General features: G+C 36.2%; 1 pseudogene; it reads left to right on the plus strand.

The window, feature by feature from the left end:
* The first annotated feature begins 577 nt into the window (after window positions 1–577).
* Window positions 578–9,335, plus strand: LOC143611514 (alpha-galactosidase 1-like; annotated as a pseudogene).
* Window positions 9,336–11,189: the final 1,854 nt, after the last annotated feature.

The following is an 11,189-nucleotide window of genomic DNA, read 5'->3' on the forward strand; positions in this document are numbered from 1 at the left end:
CTTTGATAGTCCAATGCAATAAAAAAAATTAACAAATGTTAAATGTAATTTTAAAATTTTTTACTAAACCAAAAATAAAAGGTTGAATAAAAAACCACCCTTCTTGATCTTGGGATATATCAACTCAAGCACGACACAAAGCCGTTTTCTCCTTTGGCGTCCAAGGAGTTGCTCTTCTTTTTGTAACGAACTCTTGGACCGCTCTGCCCGAGCCTCCCGCTCCTCCTTAGCTCTTCTTTTTGTGCGCTCGTATACCTTGGCACTTTCTTTAGGAGGCTCTTGCGTCTCTGGAATAACCGTCAAGAATGAAGGCTCGATAGGGTTTAACTATTTTATGGTATGTAATATAGTGCTTTGACATACTATAGTGTTCAACGAGACATTTGGACCCTAGAAGACTTATATTTATTTCTGCATGGATATTTAATAATCTGGTATTAGAGCCAAGTTTGACACTAAAATAAAACCAAGTCGCTCGATCTTCTGCTGTAGTCGAATTAGTGATTATGAACTTGCTGCATATGTGGTTGCACTCAAGAAAGTTGTGACTGATCCACACATTCCGGATGTGAATCTAATGGCACCTCAAAAGGACTTGTTGAAAATGAAGAAAGTTGCTCGATCTTCTGCTCTGCGCCAACTAAAAAGAATCGTCTCAATGAAGCCATCAGGCATTAAGCTGGTCATACTTTAATTCAAGTTTCAATGGACAATGACTAAAGTAAGAGAATATATTTTGGTATTGAATGAAAATTTTCAAAGTTTAACTGGATGTCTATTTTCTTTTGGTTTTTGGCCCGTGTTGATGGTTGTATATATTCTGTACTTTTACTTACCAAAGAATTAATCAAGTGATGGACATGGTTTACTATATGTTTAATTAAGAACTGATAACGATATGTTGCTTATAATTAATAATGTTCTATGTGTACACATTTAAAAAAACGTAGGTAAAGATCTGTTTATATTTGGCAAGATATTGGTTAGGATAAAATTAAGTAAAGAGTAAAGTGCCAAAACCGTCCCTGAAGTTTGATAAATTATGCGACTTTCGTTCAAAAAAGTTTTTTTGTGCAACTAGACCATCGAGGTTTATCATTTCTTGCCAATTATGTTCAAATCGTTAACTCGGTTAACTTTTTAACGTTAAGTTAGGGACAATTATGTCTTTTTATATGCTTGTTTATCTAAATAAATAAATAAATATAAAAGTAAAACTATTGAGTTAACTTAGGTCGGCCCCATGAAACCATTTAGATCCGCCTACACCACACATCTTCATCACCCAACATCTTTACAAGCTTTTCGGCTACTTGTTTTCAAACGAAGATGACAGATTTTATGAGTGAGGTAGGCGTCCAATAAAGTATAAAGGATAAAAAGAAAATATAATATACATTAGTAATAAATAATGTAAAATGGCATTTATACCCCCAACTTAACGTTATAAATAGATGGAGCTAACAATTTGAATGTAAATGACAAGAAGTGATAAACCTCGATGGTCTAGTTGCATAAAATAAACTTTTTGGACGAAAGTCACATAACTAAGTAAACCTCAGGGACGATTTGGGCACTTTACTCTATTATAAAGAAATAGTGAAAAGACATGTCTACCCCTGACTTAACGATTTAATTTATTGGGGTTAGTGATTTGTATGTAATTGACAAGAATTAGGAAATGTGGATGGTTCATATGCAAAAAATAAACTTTTGGACTAATTCGCATTATTTACCAAAACACAAGGACGAAAATGACACTTTACAGTTAACAATATCACGCGCATAACATATATGTATTGAATTTGTGTGTGTGTATATAGTATAGATATAACAACCAACAAAAGATTTCATTAATTTGAAACGTTAGCAAGAAGCTAGACCCGTCAAACAAGCAACACCACAGGACAACAAAACAAAACACAAATGAGCATAATACAAAATGCAAACTAGCAATGGAAAACAACCCACTTTACAACCCGCAGTCGTCACACCCAAAACCCGCACCAATCCTCCCAAGACCACCCGAGCCTCTGCGATCTATTCTTGATCCAAAGAAAGCCAACCATTTTGACTTCACCAAACTTGAGACATGAATCGTCCCGCTATGAACCAAAGTGCTCCTCTTCATCTATAGGCTCTTTTCGAAACGAGGAGAACTGATGCAACTCCACCAAATTTCGAACACAAAAACTAATGAGATCGGGCATCTTACGTAGAGATGGTCAAAAAAAACCGGTTGGGGAACCGGTTTACCGGTTTTTACGAAAACCGGTTTTTTAAAAACCGGTTTGACCGGTTTACAAACCGCCGGTTCGTATTTCGGTTACAAGTTTTAGATCCAAAACCGGTTAACGAACCGGTTAATGAAAAAACCGGTTTTTTTTAATAACCGGTTATTGAAAAACCGGTTAACCGGTTTATAAAAAAACCGGTTTTTGACCGTTGTGGAAAAACCGGTTAACCGGTTTCTCCATAACCGGTTTTTGAACGTTGTATAACGGCTATATGGCCGTTTTTTTTTTGACCGTTTTTTTTTTTTACCATTTTACCCCCACAAACATCTATATATAGTTTAGGTTGGGTATTGGTTAGATCACACTGGATTATACAACTCCAAACGCTCTAAACGTTTATTTCATACGCGATTATTTTGTTATCTCACGCTCAATTATACCACATTACCACTCCATACGCTCTTATTTCGTAGTCGATTATCATGGCCTCCCAAAGTGCTGCTTCATCCGTCAACATGGGTGCCTCGAACACGGGAGAAACGGTCGTTCGGGTCATCCCCACAAAACGAAACCATGATGTTTGGCAACATTTCGACCTATGCGAAATGTCTAACGGTAGCCAAAAAGCTCGATGCAAACATTGTTTGAAGTTTTATGGCAAAGATGCAAACTCCACTTTAAAAGCGCATGTACAAAGGCCCTTTTGCAAGGCCTTGAAGGACGAATCGGGAAGTAGTTCGCAGCCGGAGATGACGAATCAAGGAGCGGTGTTTACGTACGACGTTGAAGCGGTACGTCAAAAGTTTTCAAACTTTGTGATTCAACAAACACTTCCTTTCAACCACTTCGACAACCCTCAATTCACGGAGATGATGCAAAACTATGTTCAACCACGCTACCAACACGTAAGTCGTTCGACCCTTAGAAGAGATTGTTTTAAAGCATGGAAAAACGCTAAATCCGAACTAATTTCATACTTTTCAAACTTACAAACTGGTGTAAACTTAACAACGGATGTGTGGTCGGTACCTCATGGTTCGCCCGACTCATACATTTGTGTGACGGCTCATTGGGTTGACCCCGAGTCGTGGCAAATGATGAAACGAACCGTTGCGTTTCAATTGTTTGATTACCCGCACACGGGTAGAAATATTTTTCAAATCTTGGATAAAGTCATTCGACAATACAAGATTGAACATAAAATCTTTTCAATTTCGTTTGATAACGCGTCCAACAATACGGCCGCGGTTGGCCATTTAAAATTAAAGTATAAACCTATTTGTGATGGAGCGTTTTTTCATAGCCGATGCATTGCACATATTATCAACTTGGCCGTGCAAGATGGGTTAAACGTGATCGAAACGCAAAGAAACAATTTTAAAAGAATGTCACGAGATGTTTTTAGCAACAATAAAACATTTTCAAGATACAAAAAATTTTGTGTAGAAGCTAATTGTCAATGGTTGGGGCCAAATTGGGATTGTCCAACAAGATGGAACTCGACTTGTAATATGTTTGAGAAAGCCATCCAACAAAAAGAATCATTAATTGCGTTTCATCAAATTTTGTCAAGTAGGGGTAAATGTGCACCGTACGATCCTAGAAACTGGTTATTGATTGAGATCGTTACGGAGGTCCTTCAAATTTTTAAATCTTGCACAACTAGTTTATCCGGGGTTTACTATCCAACAAGCCCCATTGCTTTACCAAAAATTGCTGTCATGTGCACAAAGTTGAGTGAACTTCATTGTAGGGGTGCACCTTATTTTGATATGGGTGTAAAAATGAAAGAAAAATTTAGAAAATATTTTCAAGAACTACCCGCTGTTTTGACATGTGCTGCTGCGTTAAACCCTTGCATCAATGTTGGTGGTGTTGAAGCTTTAATAGAAAAAATTTGTGATGAGCTAGAGTTAAACGACGATCAAAACCCCTATTATAGCCAAACTTTAAAGAATGCTTTCAACACCACCTTGTCAAACATGTATGATGTCTACCTTACAAAACACGGGTCGTCTTCCCAAATTCATGACTCGTTAAGAGCTGTTGCCCAATCCCAATCCCAAACCGACCTTGAAATGGGGATGTACTACATGATTTGGGAAGACGCCGGTAAACGTCAAAAGGTAAACACCCCAAGCAGTGAACTTGGAAGGTATGGTGGTACCAACTTTGTGAAACACATGACTCCGGATTTAGAAGTCTTGATTTGCTGGCTTGGTGGAGAGGTAAGGAGGATGAGTTTCCGATCCTCGCCGCCATGGCCAAAGATTTACTAACGGTCCAAGCTTCCACGGTAGCTTCGGAGTCTGCTTTTTCTGTTTCTGGCAGGGTTATATCGATTCGGAGGACTCGACTCACTGCACCTGCTATAGAGATGTCGATTTGCTACAAGGATTACTTGGACTCTTTAGATAGGGCACAACATCAACGCTCACTCGAGGGGGAAATGGAGTATGAAGCGGGCTTGTATGAAGACGAGGTCAATGAAGGACACACTCAACCAATGACCGATGAAGAAGCAGCGTACGACGATTACCTAAGAAATAGCTCGGGATCGGGTAGCGAAGAAAATTAGTTAAAGAAACAGCAAACATGGAGGCAAATCATGAGTAAGAAACAGCAAGTTGTTCATGTAATCGTGTCTAAACATTCTTTAATGTTTGTATTTTTGAGTTACGAATATGCGATAACGATTTAATGTTTGTATTTTTAATGTAAAAACTATAAATGAAAGTTATGTGTTTTTAATCTTTGGTTTGTTGAAAACACATTCACCAACACACACTCATACTCATCTTCCAAGCAAAGAACCCTAACAACGAAAGCAAAGAATGGCTTCGGTCAGTCCGTTTTGCCTTGTAGTTACCGGTTTGCCTTGTAGTTACCGGTTTGTTTATACTGTGAAAAAATAATGGTTATTAAAAAAAAAAAAAAAACCGGTTAATAAAAAAACCGGTTTATTAACCGGTTCTAACCGGTTTCTAAACCGGTCCTAACCGGTTAGACCGGTTAGGGTTTTGACAGAAAAAAACCGGTTAATAACCGGTCCGGTTATTAACCGAACCGGTTTTTTTCCGGGCCAAAAAACCGGTTTGTGCACCTCTAATCTTACGCCATCGTGAAATCAAACTCCACAAAGTTTGTTCAAGGCCACACGGAACAAACACATGCTTGACCTTTTCCTCAACCTCTCCACAAATCAGGCGTAAAGTCGAACTAGCCGAAATATTCCTGTTCCTCAAGGAGTTGAAAGTCGGCATTATTATATTATTAAGCATAAGTGAAGGACAACCATGGTAATTTCACAATTAGAAGACAAGAACAAAAGAGACAATTCACAATTGGACAGAAAAAGTAATTTGCCATTATATCATTTCGTCTTTAAAGCGTATTGTACAACTTGACGAAGCTTCACATTTTATGTAATTACTCTCTAATCCTCCTTTGGAATAATGCAAAAGGTTCACAATTTAATGACAATCCCACCCCCTAACTGAGAATCCGATATATTTAGAGCATGTTTGGGATTGAGTTTGAAAAATGCTTATTGGCTTATTAGTGTTTTCAAAAAGCCAATAAATCAATATGTGTTTGTCAATCATAAAACTCTTTCTTATTTTCGCCTTTTGAAACAAAAGCCTCAAATCCTAGCTTTTCAAAATGTTTTTTTGAAAAAGCCAATAAGCTAATAAGCATTTTTCAAACTCAAGGCTTTGGCTGACTATGTCCATAACAAAGGTCTGAAGCTCGGTATATATGCCGATTCAGGGTAAGGTTGGTTATATGCAAATTTCTTGTTCTTAAATAAGAAGTAACAACTAAAGGATTGTTTTTGTACCTCTATTTCTGTAGTACCATGACTTGTAGCAAAACAATGCCTGGTTCACTCGGTCACGAGGAACAAGATGCCCAAACGTTCGCTTATTGGGTATGATTTTACTTGTTTGCAAACGAACACTTTGATGCTTTGACCATAACGTTCTAATAATCTAACATCATTAACTTGGTTTTTTATATGTTTTGATAATACTATGTTATGTTGTGACTAATGCAGATACTCGATAATGACTAGAGCTCTCATGAAAACATGATGTCCTATCTTTTTCTCACTGTGTCAATGGTGATTTCACTTTGCAACCATTTTTTAGAATTAGAGTTGATGTTGCATGCTACTAAAAATTTAAAATTTATTGTTTTGGTTTTAAAATTATGGGATAGGGGAGACATGCATCCTGCTCTTTGGGGTTCTAAGATAGGAAATAGATGGCGGACTACAAACGACATTACTGATACGTGGAGCAGGTAACTTTGTATGCATGCTTCGTGTTTTTTCTATGGTATTTTTATATCATTTAAGCACATTATGTTGAATTTTAACTTTTCTTAATACATTATGATGTCTATAGCAGACATGAATGAGATGTCTATAGCAGACATGAATGAGTATTATGCAGACTATGCAAGACCGGGTGGCTGGAATGGTTAGTTTGCTATCCTCTGAATTTGTGAACAAACTTTATAATACCATGTTATGCATTTTGATCAAATTGATATTTTTATACTCGCAGATTCTGACATGCTTAAGTTTGGAAATGGAGGGATGACAAAAGACGAATACACTGTCCATTTTAGCATATGGGCTATTTCTAAAGTAAAACACTTTTTCCCTTAATTTTGTCTATCTTAAACGTGCGACTATTGTACTATGTGCGCTAATGCTCTCGTGTCCTTGCAGGCTCCTCTTTTTATTGGTTGTGATATAAAAAACTATCACGAAAGACACTCTCGACCTTGGAAACAATGGAGGTCATTGCTTTGGTTTAAAACAAAAGGCCAAATTTGGATGACAAATTGGGTAGGCGTATATTGAGTTTGATTATTTTCTCTTCAATGTGGAACGTTTGGAAATAGAAGAACGCGAAGAGATTCAACAACGGGACTCTCTCTTTTAAATACATCTACTCACAACGATATTGTTTGGCTTGACTGGGCTAAGTCGCCTTCATCTTGTGTGTCGGTTTAAATTTTCTATACGGGCTGTTTTTGTATTCTGTTGTAATAAGCCATCCTGTTTTCGGTTGATTTTGTATATTGTCGAACACCTCCATCTTCCTGCTAGAGGTTCTTTTTATTTAATACTAGAGTGCTTGCTATTGTTTAAAAAAATCATAATGCATAGTTAAACTATAAAAGTTATAATTTTTTATATATTGAGCTTTAATTTTAAACGAGCCGACAAGCAAGCCAACGAGCCAGCTAAGGTGAGCTTACCTTTGGTCGGGGTTGGCTCATTTACAAACCGACCCGGCTCAGCTTGCTTAAAAACCAAGCACACTCAGCTTGGCTCATTTATAGAGAAGCCAATTTTGAGTGAGCCTTGATCTTTCCTTGTTTAGAAACCGATCCAGTTTGGCTGGCTTACAAACCAAGCAGGCTCCGCTCGGCTCGTTTAGAAACAATCTTATTTCGAGCGGGCCTTGGTCTTGGCTCGCTTACAAACTAAGTTGGATTGCTCGACTCGTTTAAAAACAAGGCAATTTGAAGCAAGCTTCGGTCTTGGCTCGTTTGCAAACTGATATGTTTGGCTCGCTTATAAACCATGCCATCTCGACTTGGCATGTTTACAAACAAGTCGTTTTTGAGCGAGCCATTAGTTTATTTAACAGCCATATTTAGAAATCACCGTGCACTGATTTGTTTTGGCAACCCTTAGGAAACTGAACAGCTCAAACATGCAATAACACAGGAGATCATGAAGGCAAAGGTACTTTCTTTTTAACATTTCTTGGTGTTTTACAGCCTTAAATTTATATATCTTACATCACTTTTCAAGGTGAAACTCATATTAACAGAAGTTCTATATCCACTAGCAATAAAGATATTCTAACATCAAGTGAGCCCATGCCCTCAAATGATCATATAGAAATGGCAACCGATGTATAGGAAATTGATGCCAAGATGATGAAATTTGAAAATAAAGTTGCATCTGGTACTTTTGATGATTTGTAAGTTTTTCTCTCTCTTTAAAGTTTACACTCATTCCCTGTGAATAGTTCAAAGAGTTTAGCATGGAATAAATCAAAATTATGTAAGATGTATTTAAAATGGTTTTTTAAGTATACACTATTGTAAGATGTATTTAAAAAAAATTATGAACGTAAAAAGAATGCATGTTCTATTATTTCATCTTAAGTGTAAACAACTGCTATTTCAGTTTGCATTGGGCCAAAACTAATGCAGCAGCGATCCAAACTTTGTATAAAATTTGATCAAACTGTCAAAAGAGCAAAATAAGCAAAAATAAGATGGAAGGGCATAATGGTAATTACAGGAAAATCACTGAATTACAAGAAGACATAACTGGCAAAATGTTGCTTTATACGGTGGACTTAATCGTACACTTTGGTCAAAGTTACTAGGATGGAATAAGTCAAAATGCTGGATTGGTTGACTTTTTTTGTCAAAGTTGGTACTTTTGGGCACCTCAATGTTTGCTTGTTACTAAAATTCAATTCTATTTGATGATCTACTCTGTAAAGTGACTTAGATTTGTTATACTTGTTTATGTTGATAAATTTACAGAAGATATATTAATTATGTGAAAAAAAGATACATCATTGATGAAACATGTCAGCTTAAGAATGCTTTAAAAGGTATTTTATGGCTGTACTGGGAGTTTTCATCTTCGCCTGGCAACCAATTAAACCAAAAACCGAGCCAAACATAAAAATAAACCAAACCGAATGCTAATTCGGTTGCTCGCTTCGGTTTGTAATCATAACTGAATTCTTATTCAGTTATCCAAATGCCAGAAGCAATATAGGACATGAAAATAGTAATGGTTTGCAAATTGTTGTTCACTCGGCTTTAAGGTTGGTATATTATACAAACATTTAATTTGTTTGCTTATGATGTTTAGACTTTAGCAGTACTTTTATTTGATGATATGACAGAAACACTTCTTCACTTCATCTTGACAAGATTTATGTTCTTCTAGAAGAATCCATCGACAGGAATGATGGCATTAGGCCCGCTTATTTGTTGTTCCTCGGTCCGCCCGTTTATGTTGTGTTCGTCAAACGGGCTCAAACTTAATCAACATGTAATTATATATAATTTTAACCGACATGGAATGGATGTAAGGGGTAAAATGGGAATTTTATAAATAAAGTTGGAGAAAGGGCAATACACGAAATGATGAGTTTTTGAAATGGTATGTTGGGTAACTTCTCAGATTAAACATACAAATTGTAAAATTATACATTTTTTACTTGGTTGAGTTTTTAGTCAAAATTGAAAATCTTAGTATTTTTTTTACTCGTATGCTTGTATTTTTGGTCAAAGTTAAACCAAAAAGTCACAAAACCAATATAAGCAGTATTTGGGTTGGGTTGGGTTGGGTTGACCAGTATAAATAGTTTTATTAAAGATGTTTTTCAGATTGACCTGTTTTGTTGATCCCCTTCAAAATAGGCTAAGACATTAACCCCGGATTGACCTGTTTAAAAACACCTGACCCGTTAACCCTTATAGGTTTTATTTATTTTTCGATTCTAGAATCATTATTATAAATGAATGATTTGTTAGCAAAGTTCTATTTTTGTTACTTTTCAAAGTTGATGCACACATTTTTTTGGTAAACTTAAAAGCTATTCTATATTTTATAATATTAATAACAATAATTCATTTTCTTATTTTCTTAAGCACTTACAGGCATATACCATTGATCAGGAGACCTAACAGACTGATACGTTATGAATATTTATAAATTATAACTAATACATTATGTCCTGATTTTTCGGGTAATCTTCCGCGAGATGACAATAAAATGACTATTGGAGAATATTTTATTGAAACAATTTTAAACTTAGCATGGCTATGTTAATTTAAAGGTCTATCACCACTTAACACATTGTTGTTTTTATTAGGAAAGTATTTTATTAATATCTCATGTTTTCTTTAATCCTTGTTACCCATATTAAAAATGCCTGGTGGCAAACCTGTTAAGTCTTATGGGTCTTCTTTCTGTTGACTGGTTTAAAGACATCAAATGAAATGGACCATGTTGCTAAACGCCCAGGTTGTGCCGCACAAGTAGGTTTTTAATTTTTTTGTATGGTTTTTTATTCTTGTGCTTATATATTTGTCATGTATGTATATGTTGCTATTCAAAAGTGACATTTTTACTTTGAGTTCAATGTTCATGTAAGATGCTTGATATAATGTTTAATATATGTTAATCCCATGTACATTTATTTAATATTTTATTAGTTTATGTTCGGTTTCTTGTAAGATTTGTATACTACTAACATGATTTTATGTTTTAGGTTTCAGGTTTTAATTCCGGTGAAAAGAGGGCGAAAAACGAGCAAAAACAAGCCGAACCGGAGAACCGAAGGATCAGGAAACGAACCGGACCGAACCAGGATTGAACCAGACCAGCCATGATGGACCACCCCCCAGGCCGGAGCGCCGCGCGACGGGGAGGGAGAAGCCCGCCGCGCTGCAGTTTCCTTTGGCCGACTTAACTTATTTTTGGACCCCTGTTGCCTATAAAAAGACCCCTAAACTCACCATTAACCATACCTTGAAATCCAGACGAATTTGGTGGGTTCCGAGGAGTCAGAGAGTAGTTTCCGGCAGCTTTGGAGTCGAAGAATCAGATGGTGTTGCGCGTGTTAGTTGAAGGCGAAGAACACGGGTTTTATCTTTTGTTTTCATTATTTTATCGCCATGAATTCTTATTTGTTTGATTTGCTTAAACCTAAGATGCTAGGCTAAATTGCATGAACTGCCTAGGTTATGATGAACTTATTTTGATGTTTTGATTTGACTTTGGGATTGTTTACGTTATGGTTTAGTAAAAGATTTATTTATATTTAATTGATGCATATGAATACTTAGGATTGTTTGATAAGTTTTATTCCATAGTTTTTCTTGATTATTGTT

Source organism: Bidens hawaiensis, unplaced genomic scaffold (assembly GCF_021521415.1).
Source record: "Bidens hawaiensis isolate Kalapana, Puna unplaced genomic scaffold, B.hawaiensis_p1.1 tig00031418_1, whole genome shotgun sequence".
Taxonomy (NCBI): Eukaryota; Viridiplantae; Streptophyta; class Magnoliopsida; order Asterales; family Asteraceae; genus Bidens; species Bidens hawaiensis.